The sequence below is a fragment of the Microtus oregoni genome, unplaced genomic scaffold (genome assembly GCF_018167655.1).
Source record: "Microtus oregoni isolate MIOR12 unplaced genomic scaffold, Mior012 000063F_ref0000156, whole genome shotgun sequence".
In the NCBI taxonomy this organism is placed as follows: Eukaryota; Metazoa; Chordata; class Mammalia; order Rodentia; family Cricetidae; genus Microtus; species Microtus oregoni.
Window position 1 is genome coordinate 4,421,506 of NW_024543873.1, and position 14,872 is coordinate 4,436,377.

At 41.0% G+C, this 14,872-nt stretch overlaps 1 protein-coding gene across 2 annotated transcripts in view; it reads left to right on the forward strand.

The window, feature by feature from the left end:
- The window catches only part of LOC121439864 (heparan-sulfate 6-O-sulfotransferase 2-like), a 283,772-nt gene that overhangs the window by 187,556 nt on the left and 81,344 nt on the right, over positions 1-14,872 (forward strand). The window lies entirely within an intron of this gene.

Below are 14,872 nucleotides of genomic sequence, written 5' to 3' on the forward strand. Positions count from 1 at the left end.
CCGCTGCTATTCTGAGCCACAAGTGAACAATTTCTGGGGACCGTTTCAGCCCCTCTCTGTCCTGCTGCTGCTGCCTCGCTAGTGATAGAGGGCTTAGCGAAAGGCATTTTCCACCCGTCCTTTCCCAGCAGAGTCTTTTCCAAGGGAGGGATGTTTGTGTAGGGTGAGAGGGTGATGGGTACAAGGCATGCTCCGTGTAGTCACCATGTGGCAAGCTGCCAAGACAACTTTCCAGTTGTCAGCCATGTGAACTTTGCTTGAACCATACAGGGACCTGATTAAAGTAATTGATTCTTAGCTTTTCAAAAATCCATTCTCTGGTGGGTTGCCTGCTGCTTATCAAGATGTCTTTAAAAAAAAGTCAGTGCCAGGTTTAATTCTTTATCTTAGGGAAATCAAGGCTGACCTGACTCCAAGATGAATATGGTGAAGGAGCCGGGGTTCACTATTGCCTGCACATCTAGGTCAGTTCTACAAATATCAAGCACACAGACCAAATGTGCTTATGGAGCAGAAGTATGGAGGGTGTGGAGGCAGCTTGGATTTGATTTCATAAGGCCCAGAGTTTCTTAGCGCAGTGCTGTGCAGGCAGAGAGCTCAACAAGTGGAAGGCGCCTGTTACAAAGAAGCTCATTGAAGATCCAGATGTGACCCCAGCTGTTCTTGACTTAAAGCCCCATGACTGTTGCCTTCACTAAGTTCCATGGTCTGTACAGTGAAGGGATTGGGTTCCTATTACTCATTTTCTAGCTTGGCCCCTCCAAACAGGATCTAAGTCACCACTCAGCACACTCAGAACCACTCAGAACAGGGCTTGAGGACACAACTCCCATCCGAGTTATCTTCTAGCTCAGAGCATCATTGCGCATACCTATAATCAGCAGCAATCAGGAGTCGTAGCCGAAGGATTGCAGATTTGAGTCTAGTCCGTGCTATGTAGCCAATTCGAGGGAAAAAGAGTTTATTATCTGCAGTTCTCATGCTTTTCGGTGTCAGGACTCCTTTATTCCCCTCCCTCAAATTAGTAAGTACTCCAAGTTGTTTTTGCTTATATGTGATATAACTATTAATATTGCCTATGTTAGGATTTAAAACAGAAGATTTCAAACACATTTTTAATTCCTTTTAAATGAAGATAGTGTTATCTCAAAGCAGAGGTTAGGTATATGAAAAACTGATTTGAAAAGGCAAAAATTGTGAGCAAAAGGTAGTACATTTACATTTTGCAAGTACTTGATATTTGGTTTCTTAAAAGATCTATGGATTGTCACATAAATTTATTTCTTTGATCTGATGAGATATAGGTTGTTTGAGCTGAAATATATGACTAGAATATAGTCTTAAATAGACATATATCCCAATACTGGAGCACAGACAAGACAGACATTTCAGGGACTCTGCAACCCACCAACCAAACCCAATAGGAAAGTCCCAGGTCTTGGAAATAAGCAAGCAAACAAACAAAGAAACAAAACCCCTTGGTTCAAATAGTCAAAATGAATAGCTCCTGAGGAATGAAACCCAGAGGATTCACTTCTGGTCTGCACACGCATACACAGGAAAAAATGCCCGGGCTAATATAATTTCAGGTCTACTCTACTCATCAAAGTCCCAGGTAATTGAAGAGTCAGAGATTTTGAAAGTGGTCAGCATCATCAAGATTCTCCCTCCAGGCTTTCTTTCCTTTCCTCTAAACATGGTGAGGAGGTTCTTTTTGTGCCTCAGCCCTTCCTGAGATGGTGAGAGATACGACATCCTGACAGGGACAGTTTCAGTGCCTGAAAATAGCGTGGAATGGCTTGAATGATTTAACGACACCCCAGAATGAGGCTGAACTGCCCATAGAGTGATAAAGACTGCAGAAGCCACGGATTCAGCAGCTACCCAGCTGTCGGCTCACTGAAGGAGAGAGACAGGCCATAAGGGCACGTTTCAGTGATATACTCACATGCCATCATCTTGAGAGCTAGAAATTCATCATTGTTATTTAGTTTCTAAATCCACATCCCAGCCAGTGTCAAACACCATGGGATCTTATAGCCGGGATGACCCATTGAAAATCTGAATTTTGCATGCAGCAGAGAAGGCAGCACTGGTCTCTCTTTCCTTGCCATAGTCAGTATTGATTCCATGCCATTTCTTTTATAAAAACACATGGGACCCTCTGGCCTTGGTTCACGACACCTGTTCCAATCTCGGCCCTCTGCTGAGCTTGGTGCTGTGAATCCCAAGAGCACGGACAGTTCAACAAGAATCCAGTGGGCCAGCCAGCTGCAACCTTTACTCTGTAAGCATGCGCAGGAGACACTCCTGGGCTGTGGAGGAGGGGAGGGCCCCCACTCCCATTCTGTCCTTGTTTGCTTCGTTTCTCCTGCTGGCCTAAGCATTAATTAAAAAACCCAGATCCAAATGCCCAGCATTATAGCCAATCATTTGGGCTAATTGGGTTTCTCCAATTTAACGGAACTCTTGTCTGAGAGTTAAAAAGAAAGCTAAAGCTCTGGGCAGAACTCAAGTCCCGTATGCTGCTGATGAGATTGCAAGACGGGGCAGCTGCTGTGTGCAAGGGTTTGGCGGTTTCTCACAAAGTTAAACATGCTTTTACCATGTGAGTCACAGTTCTACCCTTAGGTATCCATCCAAGAGAGATGGAAACACATATGTATACGACAACTTGTATAAGAATCTTCCATAGCAGCATGAACTGAGATTGTGCAAAACAGAAACAAACCAAATACTCAGAAGTGGCAGAATTGACAAGCAAAATTTTTTAAGAAGAATATTGTTCGGCCACCAACAGGTTCAGGATTTTGATTCTTGCTACAACGTGGACCAATATCAAAACCATTATGCTAAGTCGTGAGATATGCCAGATTTTAAAAGGCCACATCGTATGATTTCATTGATATGAATAATCTCAGTAGGCAAATCCATTTAGACAGAAAATAAATTTGTGGTTGTCACACGCCGAGGGGAGAGGGAGATGGAGTAACTGCTTAATGAGGACCAGGTTTCCTCTGAGGTGGTGAAAATGTTTTGGAGCTAGATAGAGGTGATGGTTTGACAATATACGACTATTCTAAATCCCACTGAATTCCATACTTTAAATCTTTCATGTATTGCATGAATTCACCTCAATTTAAAAATTCAGAACATGTATGAATCCCACCTGAATTCCTGACTACTGTCTCCTCCTTGACGGCTTCCTCTCATGAATGTCTGTGGCGTCAGGAACCCAGTTCTGAGTTGTGAATGGCAGATGGACACCACATGGTTTATAGGTATTTTCAGTAGTTATGTCTGGTGGAATTACCACTTATAATGCATTGTTGCTATGCTCCTAGCTTCACTGTGATGTCATACTGGGCATGGGTCATGTCTATGTCTTGCATTCCATGTACCTAGACATTCCTAGTAAATAAGAGACACTCAATAGGGGGTTTGTTGAATGCATGCATGCATGGATGAATGAATATTTCCATTGTATTTTTCAGTTCATCTTTATAATCATAGTGCTAGTAATAATTGTAGCCCAGGACCCATTCAGAATAGTTCTGTGGCCTTGGTTAGCGATAGAGGATAGAACTGTTTAGATGAATTTTACTTCACAGAAAAATAAATGGATTTGGGGCTCATGGAACATATTGGTTTGGAAAGGAAGGAAGGAAGGAAGGAAGGAAAGAAGGAAAGAAGGAAATGTCCCAGAGAGACAAATTCATAGAGACTTGGAGGAACTACATCTATGGCAGTAAGGGTTTGGGAGAATAACTGGATATGATAGGCAGACCTAAAATGTCAAGGATTTCTTTTGAAAATGGTAAGATATTTTTGATAATGGCTGTACATTTCTATGAGTACACTTAAAACCACCAAATTGTACACTTTAAATAGATGAATTGCTTGGGAAATAAAACTGTTAAGCTTACACATATCAGAAGAGTAGGGTGTAAGTTTTGAATCAAAGGGAGATATGTCTGTAGTTTGGAGAGACAGTCATGTAAAAATGTAAGCTACACAGAGAAACCCTGTCTCGAAAAACAAAAAAAAAAATGTAAGCTACAGGCACAAAGGGATTCTCTAGAGAAGGGTCCCTTTAAATTGGGCCTCCCTTATAGGAGCAGTTCTTGTATGTTCCAGATCATTACCCATCTGTTGAGGGGTTAGGGCCAGAGTAGCTTAAAGCCAGAGTGTGAAGGGCAACTGCCAGAAGTTGGGTAGCTAGAAATCGATTGTAATATATGTCAGTGGAAAACCAGGATTTGATTTGCACAAAACCAACACCCTGGTGCTTTCTGCCTTGACTGTGATCCACAGAGCCCTCCCCACTTTGATGAGGTAGAATGAGCAAGTTGAATGAAGGGCCACTTGTAGTTAGCAAGTTGGCAAGTCCAGCTTCAAATAAGTACCACCCAATTCTAATTTCTTTCTTTGGAAATCTGCTCCGAATCTTCGTGTTTGTCAGACTCCTATCTATTACTGGGCCATCACTAGTGAATGGAGGTGGGCCTCCTTGCACCGGCAAGTGTGGATACATTCAGGAAGTATCTCTGGATTCAGATGGCATCTAGATCCCTTGCCTTGCAGTATGAAGACACACACACACACACACACACACACACACACACACACACCCCAGTTAGATGGCCGCTTGGATACCTTGATCAATATTTCTTCCATCTCAGGGAGGTGGCCTTAACAACTTGAGGTGACATACCAGCTCCCATGGGGGGAGGGTTACAAAGGTCTTTACTTGGCAGGCCGTTCTGATGGCCTCTGTTTTCCTTGGGTCCAGAGAACATGGGCAGCCAAAAGCCTTCTCAAAAGGCCAAGCAAGACACTATCCAAGGCTCCATTGGAACAGCTTCATTATAGCAATTTTTGTACGTGTACAATAATTCTCCATGGAGGCACCTCTTTTATACCAGGAAGAAATGAATCTTGCTAAAGAGAACCGAGCTGCTTGCACAGTTGTGTGTAAAGCCCACAGTCTTTGGGATGAGAGCAGCCTGAAAACTCCCTTCTCTGTGTGTTCACTGTGCATCGATGGGCAAGGCGTTTCATCTCTTCAAGGTTTAGTTCCCTGACCCGAGCAAGAAGATAGGAAAGAAGATCTTACAGTTATTGTTAGAAAAGAAAGCCTGCTCTTCCTTTTACAACCTCTGCTACCAGCTTCCCCTGGCCCTTTTGCTCCCATCCCTCCCTCTTGCAGGAACTACAGGAGTTTTTTTCTCTTGTCTTTTTAACAGAAAATAGTGGTGCTTTTAAACTCCTAAACCAAAAGTCATAAGGGCTAAGAGATTTGTTTGGGGTCCATGCTGAACTCTGTGAACCTCTATAGATTCTTCTCTCTCTCTATCTCAGAGGCTGTAATGAAGAGTTTGTGTTTGATGGTCTCTTAAGGATATCTTCCTGTTTCAAATATGTTTTAAACTAAGTTCCAATCAAGTTGTTCATGGCCTGGTTTGCCATGCTAGCAGATGAACTCTGCCATTTGGTACCAACACCTATTATTTCCCAAGGCATCCACTCACTCTCTTACCACCATAAGCACGTGGTCCTTTTTAGAATAAGGCACAGACTCTTCTTCTAGCTCCTTCCCTCTGCATGTTGATACTCTTGCCCTAGATCTCTGGAGTCGGTGTCTCCAGTATAATCATATTTTTGTATTGATAAAAATATATGAAGAATAGGAAAAAAGCAGCTCTACTCATTGTTTGAGTGAGACCTGATCTGCCTGCCAAGTCCCTTTCCCTGAAGGCACCTGGCCCACCCACAGCCGCTTGATTTATGTCTAAGGCACAGCACAGCTTTGGGGAAGACTTACACCTAGTTCTCCTCTAGTCTCCTTGTGTTCAAGTGGTTTGCACTCTGTCCTAGAATTCAAAATGAAAAATAGTCCCCTGAGAAGCACGGAGAGAAACATCCATGGAAGCACTTTGGAGTGTGCTGTCGCCAAGCTCTCAGTGAAAGTGTGCCATGCCTAGCATGATTATATACAGTGACCCTTTCAGTATCAGGACCACATTGAGACAAGCCCAGCATCTAATGTGCACGGCATAGTATTTGAGGCTGCAAGACTGAATATTTCTGTCCAAGTGGCTTCACTTATTAGCTATATGACCTTGAGTAAGTTGTATTCAGAGGACCGCCTATCTTCCCTGTGAAATGAGAATGCTGTCTACTTTACAGCGTTACAGGGAAGGGAAAATCAATTTCAGTTATAACAACTAAGTGGCTAATGAGCTTGGGGACAGGTGTCCTGTGATTCTGAATTTGAATGCAGACTCTACTACTTACTATGCTAGTTCCCTTGAGCTGTGTTTTCCTTTTCTGTTTGAATTCCAGTTTTAATTGTATCTATTCATTTCCTGTTTGTTTGTTTGTGTTCATGTACACATATATGTACATAATTACATAAGCATGTGCATGCCAAGGTTAGAGCCTTGAGAGAGCTGGCTTTCTTCTTCCTCAGATAGGCCCTAGGGATCTAACTCAGGTTGCCAGGCTGGCTGCACAAGTTCATTTTTCCCTGAGCCTTCTCCACATCCCAATGTGTGCTTTTCTTATCTGCACAGAGAGTTTAGACTTTTTGTCTAGGTGAAACAATTCTTGTAAAGCCTACAGTGGCTGTCATAGAGTAAGTACTAGTTGCATGTAAGTTATGGTACTAATGTTATTGTTTGTCAGCCGGGGAGAGGTCTCAATAATTCTGGGACACACGTATTTCTCTGCTAGACTCTGCGAATGTGCCCTGTACTTGCTATTTTGGCTGACAATGGCACTGAGTATTTTTGGTCCTCGTTTTGCCTCCAGTTCACAAAAGTATTACTTAGTCATTCAGAAGAAATGCTTCCATAGATAGTGCAGGGAAACTCAGATTAGGAACACTATATCTGCTCTATTATGTATGTATTTGGTTAGTGTGATAAACACCATAATCAAAAGCAACTTACAGAAAAAAAGTTTTGGGGGGGCTTATGGTCCCAGAGCGAGCATCCATAAGAACATAGGAGACATGGAAGCTGGCATCAAATTAAAAATAGTGCTTTCTGTTTGGCAGGTGTGGTGTGTTTAAATCAGAGATGTCCACTCATAGGTTCATGCATTCAAACACTTGGCTTGTGGTTGGTGGTGCTGCTTGACGATCTTATAGCACCTTTAAAGGTTTTTTTGTTTTGTTTTGTTTTGTATTTACTTAGAGAACAATCCCAGTAATGTGGGGTTTTTTTTATTTATTTGTTTGTTTTTCACAATGGAGGAAGTACATCATCGAGGCCAGGCTTTGAGGATTCATAGCCACACTCAACTTCTAGGTCATTCTCTCTCCTTTCTAACTGTGGATAAAGACATGATCTCTCAGCTCCCAACTTCTGCAGAAGATACTAGCTGGGTAAATGGAGGCAAGAAGAGCAGTGGCATATCAAAGTCCTTGTCAAAGTTGCTTTTAAGTAATAATGAAGACCTTACCCAATTGTTTCTTGTACTTGATCCCATATATCACATCTTTGAAAACATCTCAACAAGATGATGTAGTTTCCTTCCTTCCTTCCTTCCTTCCTCCCTCCCTTCCTCCCCTTCCTTCTTCTCTCCCTTCCTCCTTCCTTCCCTCCTTTCTCCCTCCCTTCCTTCCTTTTCATGAAGACTGTTGGATTATTAAATTGAACAGATATTTTATGGATCATTTGATTTGTGCCTTATGTTGGGAATTGCTGCAGATCACAAAACGATCCCAGTTTTGTTGAGGAGAAATGAGAGTGACAGTTTGAAGTAACCAAAGCAGAGGGGCTGTGATTCAAGCAGTTGCTGGAACCCTTGCTCAATGAACCCTAGCTCTCAATTAACTCTTCATTTTGGGCCAGCTACAGTGACGTTTCCCATCAAATCTATTGTTCCCACCATGATTTGACTTCATCAGAAACGTAAGACCCCGATGCAAAGGAGTGTCATATCTAGAATGCAGCGTGCCTTGTGTTTGGTCTATTAGTGACTTCACTAAACGTTTCTTGGGACTGATCTCAGTCCCTATGTTAGCACTGACCAAATGGTTCCTTCTTAGGGACCTTTCTACAGTCCCCATTGTGAAACATGCTAGCATATTAATGAAGCAGTTGTACTTCACATTGGCCATTTGCCACACTTTTTCTCTGTGTCAAAATTAAATATCAGGAATACAATAATGTAGTGGCTTCTGTGGTTGACTGGAAAAGACACAGTGGAAACCTTTCTGCTGATTTGAACCAGTTCTAAGATAGCAGGGACTATGGACCGTTCAGAACCAAACTCTTAAACCTGGAAATAAAATGGTAAGGAATAACCCCAAGTGCTTACTTACAGTGTTGATTTTATATTATATTACTTATCGTAAGTGACTCTTTTCGGGTCTTTCTTTCAACAGATAGCAAGTATGTTATACTCGGGGTCATTTCTAAGGGACTCTTGGTTCTTTCCTTTCTGCTGAAAAATGTACATGTGAAGAAATTGAGGAAACATACCATTAGGTCCCATCATACACCTGCAGATGCTTGCCGACAGGGGACTCTAGGGCATGTATAATAATAGTTGCTAGATTTCAACTGATGAGTCAGCTTGCGTCTGCACACTGACTGTATGACTCACACAGGGGTCCTGCATCACGAATGGTAATAGTTCCCAAGAGGCAGAACGTCAGCTTTTGTAAGGTTTGTGGTCCTCCATTTTATTTCGCTTTGTTTTCTCCATTACAGGGCATCCATTTCCCTCGTTGGGAAAGACTAAACTGATAAAAAGGTGATGTCGATGTTTTCATGTGGCCAAGAGCAGGTTAAGAACAAACCCATTGCTGACCAAAACCTGAGAATTCCTTGGTCCCCCACATTCTTAATTGGCTCATCACTAGAGGGCACTCTTATGATGCCAAAATGGAAGAATTTTAGGAAATTCTGGTGTGGGGGAGTGGGAGTGGTGGGAGGAGAAAGGAGGGTGGTCCCCTAGGAATGCAGACTCTACACAGCTGGGAGCAGGCATCTGCAGCTGGGACCTGACTGCTTTACTAGCAGCAGAGAAAAAAATTCGTATTGGAAAGGGGCCGTGTAGCAATTTTTCTCATCAAATCCGTTTTGTTTCCAAAACATGATTGGTGCTTGAGCAATAAAGGGCCCAGGTATTTGGCATTGTTCCTCAAATGAAAGGAATAAAAGAATCAGTGATTGGTAATTAGCCAACGTAAGTTAGCATGAAGCATGAAAAGGTGTTTTTCCAAAAATTAACAGCTATTAGAAAAGAACGAAACATCCTTCGTGTCTTTTGTAGTTGTTTTTCTAGTCTCTTGCAGTCTTTGCTCTTTAGTTGTTTTGAAGTCTGCTGTAATTGTGTCTGAGAGAAGATGTTTACTTGCTTGCTGCCTCTAAGCAGACTCTAGTAGACACAGCGCGAGTGACATACTATTAAGATAGGTCCTGGACTTGGCTCCATCACTGCTGGGCTCTCTGGTGAGTCCCTGTCCCCAGAAGGATCTCAGCATCAGGGGAAGGTTGAGTGACTCCAATAGTCTCTAAAAGATGTCAACCAGTCCTTTGATTGTCTTTTTACACACCCTTATTCCAGGGATAGATCCATAGAGACTGAATCTAGACTTATCGTAGTCACGGTATGGAAGAGCAAGTGGATAGGGTAATCAGGTCTAAAATGTCAAAGGATAATGGTTAATGCTGAAATATCTTTCTGTATCACTTGTTTATCACACTGCTTGTGTTCTGACTCAGACATGATGCATAGACATCCTGGAATAAGTGCTGACTCTTTGTTATCATTAAAGGTGGAAATGACGGAATTTGCCACCCACAAAGAGCTGATGTGTCCATCTTAGTCACTTGTTTTAGTTTGTGCCTCACAACAGATACAAGTGCAGAGATTTAAAAAACTAAGTCATTATAGTGTTCCTTAGATTGGCTTAATATGCCCAAGTTAGGCAGCTGCTAGCTCATCTATCACCTATCATAGAAATTTTCCAGTATGGCCATACACAGATGTCTGGAGAGCTAGTGAGATGCTTGGGGATCTGATAGGAAGAGTAGGCAACTAAGGAAGGACCAACTTGTCTACTCAATTGTGAGCCTTTGAAAGAAATTCACGAGTTTTGTTTTTCTATCTAGTGTTTTTGTTTATGAGACTTAGGCTATACAGTTAATGGGAATGCTCCTGACTAAGCCAAGTTTATCACAGAGTCCTAGAATATTAGAGTGAATAGAGAACTTGGAAAGGGGACCTAGACAACCATCTTCCCTGATTAGGAGTGGGCTTGCCAAAATTCTGAGCCAGATAATGGCAGATCTGGAGTGAGGACCTTAATTTTTGAGTTCCAGTTCAAGCTTTTTTTTCGGTCCCCTTACAGTATATATAGCATTTGTTTCTCCCTACCTTCATTGAATCTAGAAAATAACCAACCAGTAGCTATGAATGAAACACATCATTATCATAGATCTTTGTTATGTCTGGTCTTATTAGGGGATATATATATATATATTTAAAAAAACTTCCTAATCATCAGAAAGTTGGAAGTAAAATAAATGAACAGTAATTACTGTGGTTCTAAAAGGTTCTGTGTTCCTATGACTGTTGCTAAATACAATAACCAGTTTGAAATTCTTGACTAGCAGAAAATGGAAAGGCACAAGGGCAAGTTTGAAAACCCACTTGAGTGTCTTAGAAAAAGGGAGGTACTGTGAAAGGAGAAGACTCGGAGGATGTCACAGTTGTGGCAAAGGCTAGACCTTGTGGGATTAAAACAGATACTTAAAGAACACAATTTAGCAAAGACGATCTGGATTGCAGTTTTCTCAGGCTTCTTGAGCATGTCTTCATGTGGACTTGGCATAGACTGAGGAATAACACGGGGTGCTCAAACAGTGTAGCACAGATAATGGGGTGCATCCCTCCACTGTATTAAGAAATGTGATTGATTTCAATGTGGCCATTGACAAATAGGTCGTTTTGAACATGAATTTGACAACTTGGTTCTGTTGAAAAGATAACTCAGTGGCAAGCCTGTGACCTATTTCTCAGTCACTATCATTTTGGACTATTCTCTTATTTGGTCTTCCTTCTAGATAAAAATAGTCTTACATAAAGTTTATTGCATGTTGACTCTGATTCTTGTCAATCTTCTGCCACAGGGTTTCTGTCTATAATTTTTCATGGAATCATCGTAAGTAACCTGAGAACTATCTTCCGATCCTCAAACTTACAAAAAAGCACCAGATTTCTGCTCTCATTGGATTACATTCTCTTCTAACTGAACATCAGCCATAACAATATGTTTTGTATGTATCTTGAATATCATTATGATTGCAGACATTATAACTTGTCCTATTTTGTAGGCAAAAGAGTTGAGCAGGTAGTTTTCTAATTTTTGATGTAAATTTTCCATCACAAAGAACCATCCACTTTGTATAGATAAGTAAACAGAGCTGTTTTCCCAGACCAAATGTTGTTTGGCCACTTTTCAATTTGGACACTGCTGTTTTGGCCATGTCTCATTTGCTTGTGAACGCAGGAGTGCTGGTCTCTCTGAACTAACAATGGTAAGTTGTATTGAGACTACAACTAGAGATCGGTATATTTTAAACTAGTATGCTCCAAAATAGAAGGTAAAAGTATTAGGCTTGGTACTGGGTGCTTTAGAAACCATCTTGTTGAACTACTTCATCTCCTGAATGTTTTTGGGCAAGACAATGGAGAAGGTCATTGCCCAAGATCAATACCAGTAACCAGTACCAGAATCAGTACCAGAAACCAGGGGTCCTGATTCCAGGGCAAGAGTTCCTGCATTTTTATTCTACTTTGCTTTTCTTATGGTCTTAATTTGGTTATTCATAACAAAGTGAATTGCTATATTTCTAAAGCCTTAAGCAGGAACCCTAATACTGTAAACACCAAAGGTAGATGCCATAGTTTGAGATTCCTAGGTAAGATGAATCCCCTCTGACGTCATTTTCCTCAGTGGTATAAGCATGACTAAGAAACCCAAACTCCAGTGAAATAGGTCCCATCAGCCTTATTCATGCAACCTACCCAGATTGAGCTCAGTGGGTCACAACAAATGGCTTGAGAGTCAGCGTGGTCATAACTGGGGAAAGGGAGCAGGTAGGATTTTAAGAGAGAGCAATGAGAGGAATCTAGTAAAAATACATTGTATACATGTATGAAATAATTGCAAAGAAAAACTGAAATACTCTTTATAATTTCAAAATCTCAGGTACTCCCCCATACCCATTATTCTAGTGATAGGTATTTTGAATTTTCTTCTGTCTTCTGCTTCCCTGCTAACTTGCCATTTTTTTTAAGACAGTGGATGGCTGTCAAAGATTGATCCCATTTTCTTCAACTTAGGCCAGTGTCCAAGTCTCCTTTGTCTCCCCAGGCCTGTTGTTTTCCCAGGATGGGGCTTGCTGGGGACTAATGGATCTCATCTCAGCATGTCGCTTGGTTCACCTCTTAGAGAAAACAATAGCAGCCAATGAGAAAAGCTCTAGTAAGATGTAGACTTGAGCTATTAGTGCAGTGCTATTGAGAGACTTCTGTTTTCACAACCTTTCAAAATGCAAGCACTAGAGGCTCAAGGGCCAGATGGAGAGGAACCACAACAGACAGCCTTTGGGAAAGGAATTTTAAGGGGAAGATACCATAATTTATAATTTTCCTTCTAATCAGAAAGCAGTTTTCCTACTACAAATATTGACTATGATGCCATTGGGTATGTTGTCCATACATAAAGCAAAGAAAGAATAAATAAAACCAGGAGAAATGCGTTCACATATGGTATATTTCTGGAAAATTCTTATTTCAAACAGATGGCCTGCAAAATATTCCACAAGATTGCAAAGTCTGCAGAAAGGAAGGATTTCGTTTGTTTGTTTGTTGCTGTATCCACTGTTGTATCCTATAGTAATTCCTGGCACATAACGGATAATAAATAGAGCTGGAATGACTCTTCATGATTAAAGGGTCTTTCTAAAGGATTCCAGTTGAGGACCATCCCAAAGAGGGACTTGGATACATTTGTGTCAAATAAAATTTTAAATTAATTTCTTTTCTTCTAATCAATCTCTCTCTCTCTCTTCCCTTTCCCCCATGTTCGTTGGTCACTTGCAATGACTGGCCACCTGTCTGATTGCTGTACCGGTAACGTCTTCATGGATCATCATTGAATACTGCACCTCTGGCTGTCTGAACACCCAGGTAAGGCAATGAGCTCTTTAAAACCCCAGCATTGCAATCAAGTAGGAAAATATTAACAAGTAGGAAGGAAGTTTGCCTAGAAGTAAAAAAAAGATACTCTGAAGAGAGAATAGCGTCCTGATTAAAGTTAAATTTAGCCCAACCCTGATACAAATCAATAAATCAATGGAAATATTTGCATCAATTGAGGATTTCCATTAGGATAGTATAGTAAGATTAGGGTTTTATAAACTACTGTATATTTTGCTTTGGAATTTACTGGCACTAAAAAATCAACACAAGATTTCTTAGTTTCATTTTTTTTCTCATTGCTGTTTTGAATGGGGTTTTTGTTTGTATTTGTATCTAAAGTTGTGTTTTCTTTTGTTCACCAGACCAAGTGTGGTACACGGGCTGCTAAGCTGTCTTCAGTGTATAAGGATTTTATGTCGTGAGGCAGAATAGTATACTCTAAATTTCTTCTTTTAGTGGCTGAAGTGGAAGAGAATACATTGGGCTTTGAATATCGAGCTAATTTGTAGGGGTATCTTGTTAAAAGATTTAGTGTCCAAACTCACAAGGCCTATCTTGTTAGTGTCTCATAACACTTGTTTCCTCAGCAGTCTAACAATGGAGAAGCAGGGAAGTGAGGTCTAAGCATACCAAAGACTAATGGTTTGTTCAAAAGCCATATACTGTTTCCCAAGTGATGATACAAACATGGCTCTGCTCCTGGCTATGCTATTAAAAAGATATTCTTCTCTCACTCCAGAAGCGTGCACATATTTTTAATATAAAAATGTCTCCTTTTTCTATCAAAAGACATTTCTCCCATAGCAACTCACAGTCCCCTATAACCTTTTTGTGCACAAAAAGTGTACAAAATTATAATGGCCCTTGTTCTGTCTAATTAACATAAAAAAACTAACTGAGTCTCAAACTGGCCTGAGCACAATTTCGGAGATGCTGGTAGCTTCCCAAAGAGGGTAAGAGGCAGACAGATATGCTATGCAGAGAGAGCTTGGGTATAGAGTTTATTTAATGGGTAAGGGGATTACGGGAGAGAGAGAGAGAGAGAGAGAGAGAGAGAGAGAGAGAGAGAGAGAGAGGAGGCTGGAGATCAGCTGGGGAAGGGGGAAGATTTGGAGTGAGCAGAGCTTGTCTCTTTAAAGGACAGGGTACCCAGGTAACAGAGAAGATCAGCAAAATAATAACACTGTTCATATGAGAAGTTCACACACGTGAGATCGCTCAGTGGTCAAGGAACTTGTGATCAAGCCTAAAGACCTATGTTTAATCCCCTGAGCCTAAGACTCTTGCAAATTGTCTTCTGACCTCTGTACACAAACAATGGTGCATACATGTGTTTGTGCATGCACACATAAATGCAAAAAAATTAAAATAAGTTCACACTGTAGAGTTAATGTTTTGTGAATCCTAAGACCTGTGTTATGAGAAAGATCTAAGCAAGTTTTATAAATCAGGAGATATTAGTTACTTACTTTAATGGATGTCTTCTGTTTTGGTAACAGTCACTACAGAAATGAGTTATTCTGTGTGTGTGTGTGTGTGTGTGTGTGTGTGTGTGCGCGCGTGTGTCTATCTGTCTGTGTGCACATGCATGCTTTGAATTTTCATCTCATTTAAGAGTATAATCAAAGTCTAAAAGTTCATTTTA